Source organism: Venturia canescens, chromosome 1, assembly GCF_019457755.1.
Source record: "Venturia canescens isolate UGA chromosome 1, ASM1945775v1, whole genome shotgun sequence".
In the NCBI taxonomy this organism is placed as follows: Eukaryota; Metazoa; Arthropoda; class Insecta; order Hymenoptera; family Ichneumonidae; genus Venturia; species Venturia canescens.
Genome location: NC_057421.1, coordinates 30362210 through 30376046, shown reverse-complemented (window position 1 = coordinate 30376046; position 13837 = coordinate 30362210). Strand labels below are relative to the sequence as shown.

Genomic DNA, 13837 nt, shown 5'->3' with positions numbered 1-13837 from the left:
CTTTCAAAAATCATTCGCTAAAGTTAAAACTTCTTCCACTTCATTTTACTTCCCAACAGTTTATTTCACCTCACCTCCGAGAAACTTAAATTTTCCAAACAAGATATGGATAATGAAAACCGATTTTTTCTCATTCTCCGTTTTTTCAAAGTTAGGAATCACTAACCCTGAAAAATCTTGGTGAAAAAAATCGAAATTTTTCATCGCAAAACCTTTGCTTTTGAGTACCAGGAAGTTCCAATCTCTTCAAGGACAAATCGGACCAATGAAATCCTCAGTTTTTCGTGAAATTCGGAAAGAATGAAAATTTTGAAATTCGTCACTCAAAGGTGCCGATTTGAGCTGCTTTACATACCTGTGACATATAACATAAACGTACCAATTCGGTCTTTCGTATATATACGATCTGACGCAAGGAAATGGCCGCGATCTCTCGAAGGAAACGTTTACGACTCGCTTAACGGCTAATCCTGGTCTCATAGTTACGGTCATTAGGTCGCGCTTTAATCGGTGTTATTACTTGCATTATAGTTCACCGGTACTGACTCACAGCGGTTGGTACCAACTTCATTTGAGTATGTACTCACGTATATGGCCATTTATATTATGTATATATTTATTCAAATACGTAGAAATTGCAGACTTTTGAGGTCCAGGTAAGGCTGTACAGGGAAGATCTTCATTGCTTCCCATTTTCTCTTTCTCATTAAATTTAAACGAATCAGCCCGAGTAATGTTACCACGTTAACCAAACGACCTGACCTACCTCGTAGATATATACGAGAAATCGTCGTGAATATCGTAAATATATTATAACGAACTGACGATTCGTGAGAATACCGAATGAGACATCAAATATAATTACGAACTGCGTGAAGAGAATATTTTACTTTGTACAAGTAACTCCAGATGAGTTGTCATCGTCGTCCGTTTCATTTTAAAAACTCTCATTTCGTGCAGATCTCAAGAGTTTCGTAGACAAATGTTTATCGAGATAATTTGTTGACTTGATTTAAACTTTGGATGAGTTAGAGCGTTTTTCACCGCAGTATTACGATTAAGACGAACACATTTTTCAGAGAAAATCATAAATATATAAAAACGAATAATCTGTATATTTAGTGGAGAATGCATTAGTTTTGTGCTATGAATTAAACATTTTTCTTCTTCGCGCTAATAATACTCGTCGTTCATTTGTTTCGACGTTTTTCACAGGCTTTTCCACACACGTCACTGCATCTCAATGACGAGTGACATTAAAATGCTTAATTTCGCCGCTACGTCACTGTTATAAAAACCTCGAAATCTGTCGAATGTGCAGAATCAATGGAGACGTACATGCGTACATTATGTAAGTGTGTATGAGCTCGCGTATAAAATAGTGACTGCATCCATCCTCCGTGTCCTACGGTTAAGTATTTGGTATTGAATTCATCATACGTTTATGGTGAACCTCTCGACACACGCTTCCAAAAATGAATATTCTGTTTTCAATAATAATAAAAAAAAAACGATATTTCAAGGATTTTGCATGGAGCGTCGAGAATTAAGTTATTGTCAAACCCGACTTTATTCGATTCCATGAATAACGGATTCTCGTGTTGCATACGCTATCGTGCACTTCATAAACTCCTGCTCTGCGCTCCCAGAAAGTATTAATTGAAAAGTAAACATGATAAAATCATTAAGTACGTAAAAATCGGACTACCTTGATCGAGTGTATGGAGAATTTGCGATCCTTCTTTCAGTACGATTTTTAACTACCTACGTATTTGTTGGATCCTGAAGGAAAGTTCGACGAAAAAAACGTTAGAAATTCGATGGAATTGAAAATTACAAAGTCAGAATGCGGCAACAATTCATTCCGTTGCCAGTCAATAAATGTGATAAAGAGGTAGTAATAATGAAAAGAAAAAAAAACACCAACGTACACGAATGGTTACACGCGATCGAATCATTCTCTCCCAATAGATATCAGACCCTGAGTACACACGAATACCCGAGGGTGTATGGGATAACACATTATTTACCCAATACAGAGGTATATTATAGTGTACCAGGGGGATACATCAGAGCATGGGATGATCTAGAGGGTGAATGCTGTATGTACTAGCATGAAGAAAACTGCAGAGGGGAATAGAGTGAAAGAGAGAGAGAGAGAGAGAGAGAGAGAGAGAGAGAGAGAGAGAGAGAGAGAGAGAGAGAGAGAGAGTATTTATTGGAACGAGTGCCGGAATATGCCGGGCAAAATTCTGGCCACACTATGCGCATACGTATACGTGCCTACCTCTGTACATATCCATCGTCGAGAGTTCGTTATACACATCATTATTGCAAAACTACAATGCAGTCTGGAATTTTCGATATCAACGATAGGGTTTGGTACAACAGGCCAATATATATATGAAAACGTATGCCTGTACATTATATATTCACGTCATCACGTACATACATGGATCGGATACGAAAATGGAGAGACGAGCTTCATGGAGCTTTCCTGCAGATCATATCACATGCAACTTTTCCAAACTGCTAATATGTACTTGAACGAAAACTTTTCCTCCGTATTATTACGATCGCACCTCCTTCCCTTTTTACGGAAGTTCGTTAACATTGAAACACGCCCTTCGAGCTACCACAGATTGTTCTGAATAGTTTCACTTGTGTAATTTATAAATAAAGTTATAAATCATGGGATATTTTCATTAGAAATAAAATACCGATATATTTGGGATAGTTTGAGAATGCCTTGTGTAAATTAAAGCGAGGACTGTTTCACCGTCGCGATCAATTCCTAATCCGTAGAAGCATCGTTACGAAGTGGTAAGAATTGTGAATGTTTCTTGAAAAGAACGAAAAATTTTGAGGAAGATCTAAAATAAATCAACCCACTCGCACCCAGCGACAGCGACATGACAAATGCAGTCGAGAGTTTACTAAAGATTCACCAGCCGACTGCAGTCTGTTCATGACTTGAGACAAGTACAATTTGTTACTCTGATTTTGTTTGTGGATAAAAAGAGCCGAGGTATTACGTACCTCCGAATGTGGACACTGGCGATCTGGTACATGTCATCTCGCTGCCTGAACATGGGAGCTTAAACATCGGAGCTGTACTGCTGCATTTATGTATATACATCGCTCTTCCTCTTCTCCTCTTTTCGTCCTCTCTCTCTTTCTCTCTCTCTCTCTTGCTATTTTCGACACAAGAAAAGTACTTTTCCCCGAGTAACTCAGCACAATATGACTGCAATCCATGTGCCTCCATGTATGAGGCTGCTCGTGTCAGATCGACCAACCCTTTGATACCCTTATTTTCAATCATTTTCATCCTCGTTTGTTTTAAGAGAAACACAAATGAGCCACTAGTGTTATCATTTTACACAATACGTTTTCAATCACTAAACCAAGACAATGAAATTCCTCCCTTTTGACGTTGTACGCCGTTATTCGCTCTTCATACTAAATATCGTTTTTGATAATTATTCATCGATCTTCAGAGTATGGATCAGCCGACTATCCTCACTTAAAATTTCGATTTCACTTTACTGCTCATTACGAAATTTATTTGACGCGATTTCAATAAAAATTCACAGAGAAATCCGGTAGAATACACGCGAGGCGTCTGACATGTGACATCGACCGGAGTATTTACTATAAATAGAAATACTTTACTACGGGAGGCGCCACCATCGATTTTGAGTTGGTCACGTGAGCTCGATGACTCTTAACCTCTTAGCTTCTCCTAGTTCTGCTCTGTATTAGCTTGTTTTATTGAATGTTTAGCTCTAGAAGAGTTTCAGTTTATTGGTATTATTGTGTCGGAGCCTCAACCCTACAAAAAATTCATAATCGGCTCAACATCGGCCATGTGTGACTCCGAGTTAGCAAATGTTGAGTCGTTTGTTAATTTCTTTGAGGAAAGAATTTTCGGACGAAAAAAATGTCTGCAAAGTCAGTCACCTTGCTACATAAAAAAAATGAAAATAGGAAATTAAAAAAAAAACTGATTTGAGGGTATTGTGCAGGATCTGCAGCTGAAGTACTTCTGCTTCATAACAATAGCAACATTAGAAATGGATGTTCCAACTGAATTACAAAATCAACCTAGTTCGCAATGTCGGTTTTTCAGCGAGGGAAAGTCCTGCAAAGCTTAAATGAACGCCCATCAATATCGTTTTTATCGTGCAAAACATGTATATAAACATGTATATATAGATATAGTTTACTACGGGAGGCGCTACCATCGATTTTCAGTTGATCGGATGAGCTGGATGGACTCTTAACTCGTTGAATCTCACTGACCTCCCATTAATTGATTAATTCGTTCAAAGCATTTTGCAAAAACTGACAACATTCTTTTGAACTATTGAAGCTTGTATAGAAATATTTATAGACTTCACTGGACGCTGTGTAACAAACAAATTCAAAAGTTTTTCAAAATTGCTTCAACGTGAACCGACCCATGCAAAAGCGTATACGTTCAACGTGGAGATTCTGATATAACGCTCCAACTTTGTGCTGTACCACTCCATAATGCAATTTCACGAAATTTCATGTATTCACGGTAGTCGCTATATTCTCGTTTCTTTCATGTGTGCGAGTTACCCAGTGAAGCGTGAACGCGCCACCTAGCGAACACAGTGACGTTTAATCGATGGAGGGCGATGAGAGCAACGATGTCAAAGCTCAAAGCTTTAGAGCCAAAGAAAAGCTTGACCTCACTCCTAAATGCTGAGATGAAATATAACAGATTGAACATTTATGGCCAACGCCTTTTAAATCGGTCGCTAAAGTTTTTCTACGAGGAATGTTCATTTCAACGAGCAACTTCCATTACAGCATTAACTACGCTGTAGAACGATTAATGAGAAAACTGGAGTTCACCATGTATCAAAAGATCTTTTACACAAAATAACACAATATTTCATTCGAGCGAAATGAATAAAAATAAATCAGCATCTGAATGGCTTTCTTCAAAAACTTGAGTAATATTGTGTTTTGAAATATCGAAAATATGCAACTGTAAATTATATGAATTCTAAAAATAATGCGGAACAATTAATGATTTTCCTCTACTACACAGAAATATAAAAACAAAAAAATCTACTGTCCGCTGCATAGTAGGGGTAAAGGTAATATAGAAAAACATCGAAAAATTATTTCACGAAACAAATATTGAAACTCGGCTTTTGTTGAAAAAAAGAGAAAGAGCCCCTGGTCCCTTCGCCACATCGATTGTTTGGCTTCCGCCCGTGGATTATCCCCTAGGATAGATATATGTATAAAGAGGCATATGTACGCGCAGGGATCCATGCGAAATCTGCAATTTCTCTCTCGCTCCCGCCTCGCATCTTCATACATAGACATATATTCGTTTCACGTCTAGCTTTAGCTCGCTCGTTCTCAATGTTCATTCACGCACGTATACGTATAATCGTACATGTACACTATACGGTCGTATACACGCGTTTGTGCGTATATAGTAGTGGCTTGAATTCAAAGGCATGTGAAACGCGTGTTAACCCTCTCGTGTTCTCCACAAGCGTGTTCACCGACTCGTTTACCAAGTTCCGGAGCCATCGCTCTCCAGAGATGCGTACCATTGGCTACACCTTTACATACTAAAACAGTTACAATGGAAAATCTTCGCTCATCAAATTTACTTTACTTTTCAAAAAGATGAATCTGCTCGTACTGCTTTTTATTTCTCATATGGCAAAGAGAAGATAATCAAATCCAATGTGTGACACGTGAGCAATGTAACCCTCACGGTAGAGTGACGCATAGTTTATGGTCTCAAATTTCAAGGCTCCCGATAAATAATAAACCTACCATGTTCACTTAAGGTAACTACTGTACTGCATGCTAGTCAAATGAGTGCTAAATTTTTAAAACGCTTTTAGACCAAGTTTAACGTACCGATTAAACGCATTGTTAGTGGATTTGTATTACAGCATATCTTATTAAGATGTAAAAATATGAAAAACGATAGTTTTGCAAAACTATCAACTGATAAATGCAAATTTCCACGATGACACATTTTCACTGGTATTTTTCAAAGAATTATCTGCGTTTTCTAACTGATTTTATTGCAACAAGTCTCATTTTATTCCTTAACTGATTTTCTACGAATTCATAATTTCTGAACGAATGAATTTAAAGAAAAAATCTACGCGATGAATTCGTAGAGGATCAGCTTAGGTACAAAATGAGACTTGGTGCAATAAAATCGGTTTACAGATAACTCTTTGAAAAATACCTGTGAAAATGTGTTATCATGGAAATTTGCATTTAGCAGTTGATAGTTTTGCAAAACAATCATTTTTAATATTTTTTCACGTTAATAAAATATGCTTGAATGCATATCTATTAACAGTAAATTTAATCGATACGATAAACTTGGTCTAAAAGCGTTTTGAAAATTTAGCACTCATTTGACTATCATGCAGTACAGGAGTTACCTTAAACCATCCTTGACAACCCCCAACTCATGTAAAAAGACAACAATAAATTGTTGTAAATAGATATGAACGAAAAGATCTGAAGCAAAATCGACAAATCATGTATCGCGATTCAAACGATCTATGCATACGCCTCAAATAATACAAAACTGTTTATATATCATCTCTGTACTCTACAAACCATGTACATATATATTGCTAAATGGTCGCCGATAACTTAGATATTGACACAACTAAAAAAACGAATTTAATAAAACAAAAACAAAATAGTGGGTTTTTTATTATTGAGGTTTTGTTGGCGTGAAAGTACTTTTTTTGTCCACAAAGCTTGTTCAGACCTCAGTTGTGTAAACGGAAATTTAATCGAGTTGAATACTGCCAATATTTCCAAATATGAAACTCTTTTCCCGGAATGCTTGATTCTGAGGAGAATTACGGAGTAGAGGGAGAGAGAAAAAAAGTGAAATTTGCAATGGACTCTTGAAACGAAAGCCGCAGCGATGAGCAGGATTTTTGATAAATTATTCTGCTTGTGACTCGGCTGGAGAAGAATTTCTTCGGTAAGAAAAAATTGTAAATCCTGAACTGATTTATAGATTGAACCAACGAAGCTGTAGAGGCAGTCAGAAAAATTTATTCTAAAAATGATCGAAATCAACACACATTTCTTGTTGCAATAATCGACGAAGCTTACTCATATCAATGGCACTAGTTGTTCAAATAAAATTTCATGGCTGAACGATGATTCGGTCGAATTATCTACAAAAAATGTTGTTTATTTAGTCCAATAAACTACGTTCACTATTCGACAAAAAAATGCTTGATTTTTTCACGATATTTCTTTCACAAATCGCATTAAGAATCAGTCGACTAACCTCACTTGGAATTTTTTAAATCAAAATTCTTTGTCACAGTTTAACCGATTAAAAAAGGCTTTGTCGGCCTATGCAGGACGATGGCAAAAATGGGCTGACACAGCCTTTTTTAATCGGTCAAACTGTGTCGAAGAGTTTCGATTTCGAAATTTGCAGCTATCTCTCTCGCACTTACGGTTGCGATATGCCGACTGATCCATATGCTCAAGTACAGTGAACAATTCATCTTTCTGGTGTACTGATTCGTATGAACAAACTACCGTAATAATAGTACATCAATGAGACTGATGCTTACTTTCAAAAAATTGATGCCTTGCAGCCTTTGCCATTCAACCTACTGCTCTCTATTTACTGTGAAAAAAAAAACAATTTTGCAACAGAACATAATATCGCCACTGGCAGCTTGATGTATCTGCTTTTCGTATGGTTCAACACCACGAACAGAATTATACGAATAATATTTCAAAAACAGAGTATATAATATTAATAATAAAAGGAGAAAAAAACAACTCTTTTTGTGCTACAAACACGCGAAGCGTGCTACAATATCCCGTACTTAAACGGTCAAAGCAGCAACTACAGCAGGTCGATAAACCTCTTGCAACGCGGGGATGTGGGCGTTACAAAACGCGGACCTTGCTCCAACAGATTCTATCTCCGAAATCAACTGCGAGTTAACGGTAATGTTTTTGGAACGTGGCAGGAAGTCCCGAGAGCTGTTATTTCTCCAACCCTTCGGGATCCCGACGAACTTTCCCATTCATCCCCCTCCCCCAGGGTGGTCTCGTAGAATATAAACCGAAATAGGGTTGTTGCTTCCGTTTCCACTGATGAATCGGATATGTACGAAGCAGTCATCGAGTTCCATGCGAATTGCAAAATTCGTATCAAAAATCGTTTTTTTTTTATTGCTACAACTAACCCTGAACACAGCTGCGCGGAGGCTTTTGTTTCGAATCTTAATCAAGAATGATCGTAAATGTGATTAAAACAGTCGTGAGTTCCATTTCGATAACCTCCCAACGAATAATGGAGTAAATAATGGAAAACACGGCCACACTCGCATATATATACAAATAATTACTGTCGCTACTTCTACAACGAATAATGGGCAATGCGATCGATTAATTTTCTTTCAAAACATTCATTTTCAATAACAGAGAATCCAGCGATGCGAGTACTATGCTTCCTAGATAATCTACAATAATAGTGCGTGCTGCTTCAATGATAAAATTTGCAAACGCAATTCGATGGCGAAGAGCTTTAAATGGTACCAACCGCGCCGATAGAAATCTATCTTACGGATGTCGCAAGCTCTTCTACGTGAACATGCGGATAATGCAACGAGGTTATGGTCGAATGGGCAGCAGTGGCGATCGTGTATATACGTATATAAAATCGAGCTGCACCCGCGCGCCGGAGTACGCTACCCAAGGTAACATATATATGTGGTTCGAGAGCTCAGGACACCCGGCATACAGAGCTCCCGGAAGCAAGGTTGGGGCAGGCAGACATTGACCTCCCCTTTCCTCCCATTCTGCCGTTTCTCAGTAGTAGGTTTGCAACCCCACGATGAAGAAGGGTGAGTTTCGAGTCGCTGCACTCACGGATGGTCTGGTGCTCGAGGGACGTGGCTTGGACGAAGTAAGGCAAGCGAGGTGAGTGCCTGAAGAGAAGGAACAAGCCCAAGGACTATATGGAGGATCGAGCCAGGAGTTGAGAAGAGACGAACCACTACCATCATAGCGAGGTGACTCTCGACCGACCAACCCTTTCTAGCCGTTTTCTCTTTCTCTCTTTCCGCTTGAATTTTCTTCTCTTTTCTTCTGAAGCTCTCCTCTCATTCTTACTCTATCCTCCACATCTCTCGTTCTAACCTGCTCCCGGCGATCCTTTCATTTTTTCAACCCATTTCGTCAGGTCTCGGCGTTGCTCTCATCGTGCTAACTCTCGTTCCTCGTTTCCATCTCCGCTCAATCATCATCTCGCTTTTTCTCATCACCCATATATATGGATATTAGCAAATAAAATGGTGGAATTCACATCGGTGTACGAGATAAATTATTTTGCTTATGACTTTCTGCCTGTTAATAAAGTTTGTGTACAAATTATGAATTTACATTCATTGATGGAGCTTTAGCCCACTTTGACCGATACGCCGCGAGCAAACATTTTCTTTTCGGCACTCTATTTATTTTCTTCCCAAATACCGAGCTTTTACCTAACGGCTTTTTTTAATGATTATTTTTTATGATATTTTCCCTTTTTACTCCCTCTTCCTCTCCTATCTTCGACAACGCCTTTGTTTCCTTTTTTACATTGAATCTATACCTCCATCGCTATATTCAGTTATCGTTGGCGTACTTTCTTTTTTCTTACTGCGATTAATTAAAGTTTTTATACCGTAATTTCTATTCCATCTCGATGGAAAACAAGTTTCGATCGTTCGTGCAATACAAAAACGCAAAAAAATTGATTTCAGTTGATAAATCATCGCAAATTTAATGAAGAAAGAACTCGGGAACAAACTGTGACGTTGATTAAAAAACGCTGATTAATTAAAAGGCAGTTTATTTGAGGAAGGGGTAGAAGAATTTTCCAGGGTGGCATGAATAAAACCATTTCCCAATTTCCTAGATAGTACAGCTTTTTTTTCAATCGCCCAGTTGCGCGCAGTTATACATTTATCCAATACATTATATTTTAATGCAAAACTTCCATTAGCCAAGACTTCCCTTTAATTCAAGCACTTTTGTTTATTTCCTATTTCTCCAATTTCCCAGACAGCATCAGTTTTTCCATGCCCAAGGTCTTATTTCTTTCAAATTCTTCACTAATTAAAAAATTATTTAAAAGTTCTTTTTCCATCTGCCTCGCTCACTCGGTCGCAGGCTCCTCTATATTTTGCCCTCTTTTTCTACCGAAATGAGTTTTCGTCCGGCTGTATTTTTATCCACCAATAGCCTTGAGAATTTTTTTCGCTTTGTTTCTCACGAATATTAACTGCATTTTCTCCTTTGCATTGCCCTTAAAAGGAGAGTATAAAAGAGCGGAACCCACACAGTCAAACACACCGCAGCCAGACAGAGATGAAGAGCTGTTTCCTGCTTTTACTTCCCAAACCGAGAGCCCGCCGACGTTGTGGTGTATCGTATTTAGCTATTCACCCTCTTTCATTAGGAACGTTAATGATGGTTACTGCTGCTGGTTATATGAGCAGCCAGCAGCTAATACCAAGATGCGCATCTCTCCTCGTTGAGGCGGTTACGTGGGTAATTTATGGCACAAGTAGCGATTATACGTATATTATGACTTATAGAGACTTGCTTCCGAGGCGCACAAGAAGTATTACCCAAAATCTTTTAAACGACCTTCGGTTTTGAATTACCTAAGAAATTACATGAAAAAAAAAATGCTTCGTTAAATTCAATCATCTTCAGGGCTCATGTACTTTCAATTTTTATTAAACCACTCAGACCGAACTTCGACATAAGTATCACGTCATTTTGATCATCTCGTTTTTCAATATATTTACTCCCTCACATATACTAATGAATTTTCATGCTCAACAACCGATATTGACGAAATATTTTTCATATATCTACCACCATAAACCGCCGAGTCGAGAAATTTCACTATAAATACTTGTGGCATTTTTCACGTCGTTATTTAAAAATATCAACAAGAATTAGACTTTTTCAATAGTAAATTCATTATCGGAATTCATTACTTGATACAAACGTTTTTTTTGTTCAGCAAAGCACAACTAGTATACGATCAGGCTAACAAACGGTTGAGCCTATAAGTAATTAAAAACTCTGCCTCTCGGATTCTGGCTCTTTATTGGTCAATAAGAACTCCACTCAAGCCTTGCCCATTTTTTCCTCCCCTGTAGATTGAATATTTCAATCGATTTTTCTGCAAAAGATATCCAGTGTTTTATGAGCACGAAGTATTGGAAATATAAATTACTGCTCTTGGGAGATTTCAGCGTTAAAAGCTCTCGGGAAAGCGGATCGACGTATAGCTTGAATCGTGCAATATATAGAACAAGCTTCAGGCCGATGCACGGAGATAACTTTAACGATCGGAACGAATGATACAACTTATCCATTCAATGACTACAATATGTAGTACGTATATATATGAAGACTTTTACGTATGTATAAAACATGCCAGGCCCTCGTAACTCTGCATGACTTCCGGAATGGCATTAAAGATAAACCTCGGAAGTCTCCAAGATCTATACACGGAGAGGAATGATTCGCGATGTAACCCACACCCTACTCTCGCTATTTCTCTCGAACTTTCGTCGTGCTTGTCGTCGTCGTTGCAACGATCCTCCCGCAGGAAAAACCGGAATTTCAATATCATTGCTGTGCTTTTCCTTGTCCGCCGTATCGGAATACAAATTCGCTAACCCGGCACGCCATATTATTCGTGTTACAGAGATGAATATCGAGAATTAAGGGGATAAAAAACGGAGCGTGAAAGGCAGAATGTTGTACGCCTCCAACGTAATTCATTAATAATAACGCGGGGACATGAGAAAAAAAAAGAAGCTCAATCATGCTCGCCTACGTCGCCCCCTTGAGATCGTTCTTATAGCTTCATTCACGATGAACAAGATAAAAAGATCAATTACGGTCTCATTGTTTCCTTCGGAAAGACTCCACCCCTTCGTTTTTTTGTGAACGGATATTCTCCCAAAAACTCATCAAATTTTCTTACTGTTTCACTCAAAGTGAACATTGAAGCAGATTTCAAATAGCGAGCATTGAGTAAATGCATTTTCGTTATTTTCATTTCCAGCGATGTCGATTTTCAATGCAAATGTTTCACTATTTCACATTCGTATCATTGTTATTTCATATATCCCATTATAATTACAGAATTATTCAAGATGAAAATCGTGCTGAGCTTCCCTACTGGTGTATCGCGAATTGAACGAAAATGCCGAAAATTCTTGAGGCCGCGTTCCGTGAAAAATAACAAAACTTATGAAAGAAACATCGTTACTGATTCTCACTCACCGTTTCGATTGTGTTTCTCCGCAACTGTGTCAGATATACAATGTGAAGTGAGAAACTCTTACTATACGCTACATCCGCACATCGACGTGATCCAGTGAGATTTCACTTATGTCTGATACTAAACACAATATCGATTATCTTTTTTTTCCACACAGATAATTTAGGAGAAAATGATCAGCAGTTTTCCACCGTATCTGTGTTCTTTTCGTTTATTTGTGGAGGCACAACAACGATGGAGGATAAAAAAATTCAGCTCTTTGGAATAATATATCCCGCTCGCAGGAGTCTTTCGGGAGTCCGGACACGAACGAGGAGATTGAGTTTAGCGGGCTGGGTGTCGGCGAACCTCGCTTTGCTGGCTCTCTTCTTTTTTGCTTCTTCTGTGCTCACTTTCTCTCTCTCTCTCTCTCTCCCTTATTGTGAGTCAGTCACGCAATGTCAAATAGCGATGGATACATTTGGATACATTCAAATAAATCCTCACTCTTCGCGACGCCCGAGGACCACGGAATTGATTATCGGTTATCAGCAGGCAGGCAAACTCGTGTAATGACGATGATCATCAAAGAGGACAGCATGACGAGGCCGATAGAATGAAGGAGAATTTTAACAACAAGCAACCGCTGGCTCGAGCAGTGTGTTGTAAGTCTGGTGAAAAAACAACTTTTCAGCAATCCTTGTAGTCTCTTCTTCGCGGAGTGTCAGTTGGAACCGGCACTGCGGAAGCGTTCAGAATAAATTCGATTAAATGACAGGCGGATCCTTGATTGAATCTACTCAGAAGCTGTTGATCAATTGTGTTACTGAAAATCAGAATGAGCCCGAAGAAGGATAGACAAAAACGAGCCGAAACGTGCTCGATCGAACCGGTAAATCGTAGCCCGCAGACGAGAAATGAGTTTCGAATTCTTATCGGAGAATAATCGCGCGATACTCCGAAGGTACGTTTCACGGCCGCTCCGAAAGTTTCTGTCACCGCGATACTGCAGCCCGACCGTAATGTCGTACCGTCAAGTGACCTAATGGATAGTGAACGCGCGCGTGAGATTCAATGTATGCGAGGACAAATTTATTGGGAACCCATCGTCGCGGCAGATAGCGAAAGACTGGCAAACGCGCGCGGTTCTCTCGCTTATTCGGAGGGGGTTTATCTTAGCCTCGGGGGTTGCAGAGGGTAAAAGCGGCGAGGGCCAGAAAGCAGCGGGGGTGGAATCGCGTCTCGCCGGTGACTGCCGCCGCCGCCACTGTTGGCCTGTGCGCCCGCCACCCCCGACGTTTCCTTTATCACCCCTCTTGGCCCTCTCGCAACCGGCTTCCTCCTCTTTTCTCGTCCTCTCCCAATCCTCCTCCCTCCACTAGACATTTTCGCGAATGCGCATGCCACTCGCGTACTAATACCATTCCCATTTGATATCTATACATTAAGTATAATCTGTATAGAAAGAGGAATAGGTGTAGATTTGAA

At 39.1% G+C, this 13837-nt stretch overlaps 1 protein-coding gene across 2 annotated transcripts in view; it reads right to left on the bottom strand.

The window, feature by feature from the left end:
* Positions 1–13530, bottom strand: part of LOC122414064 (uncharacterized) — a 177291-nt gene extending 163761 nt beyond the window's left edge. For both annotated transcript variants that reach the window (XM_043424887.1, XM_043424898.1), the window contains exon 1: positions 12373–13530. The gene's annotated coding sequence lies outside the window, so the exon portion shown is untranslated. The remainder of the gene's footprint in view (positions 1–12372) is intronic.
* Positions 13531–13837: the final 307 nt, after the last annotated feature.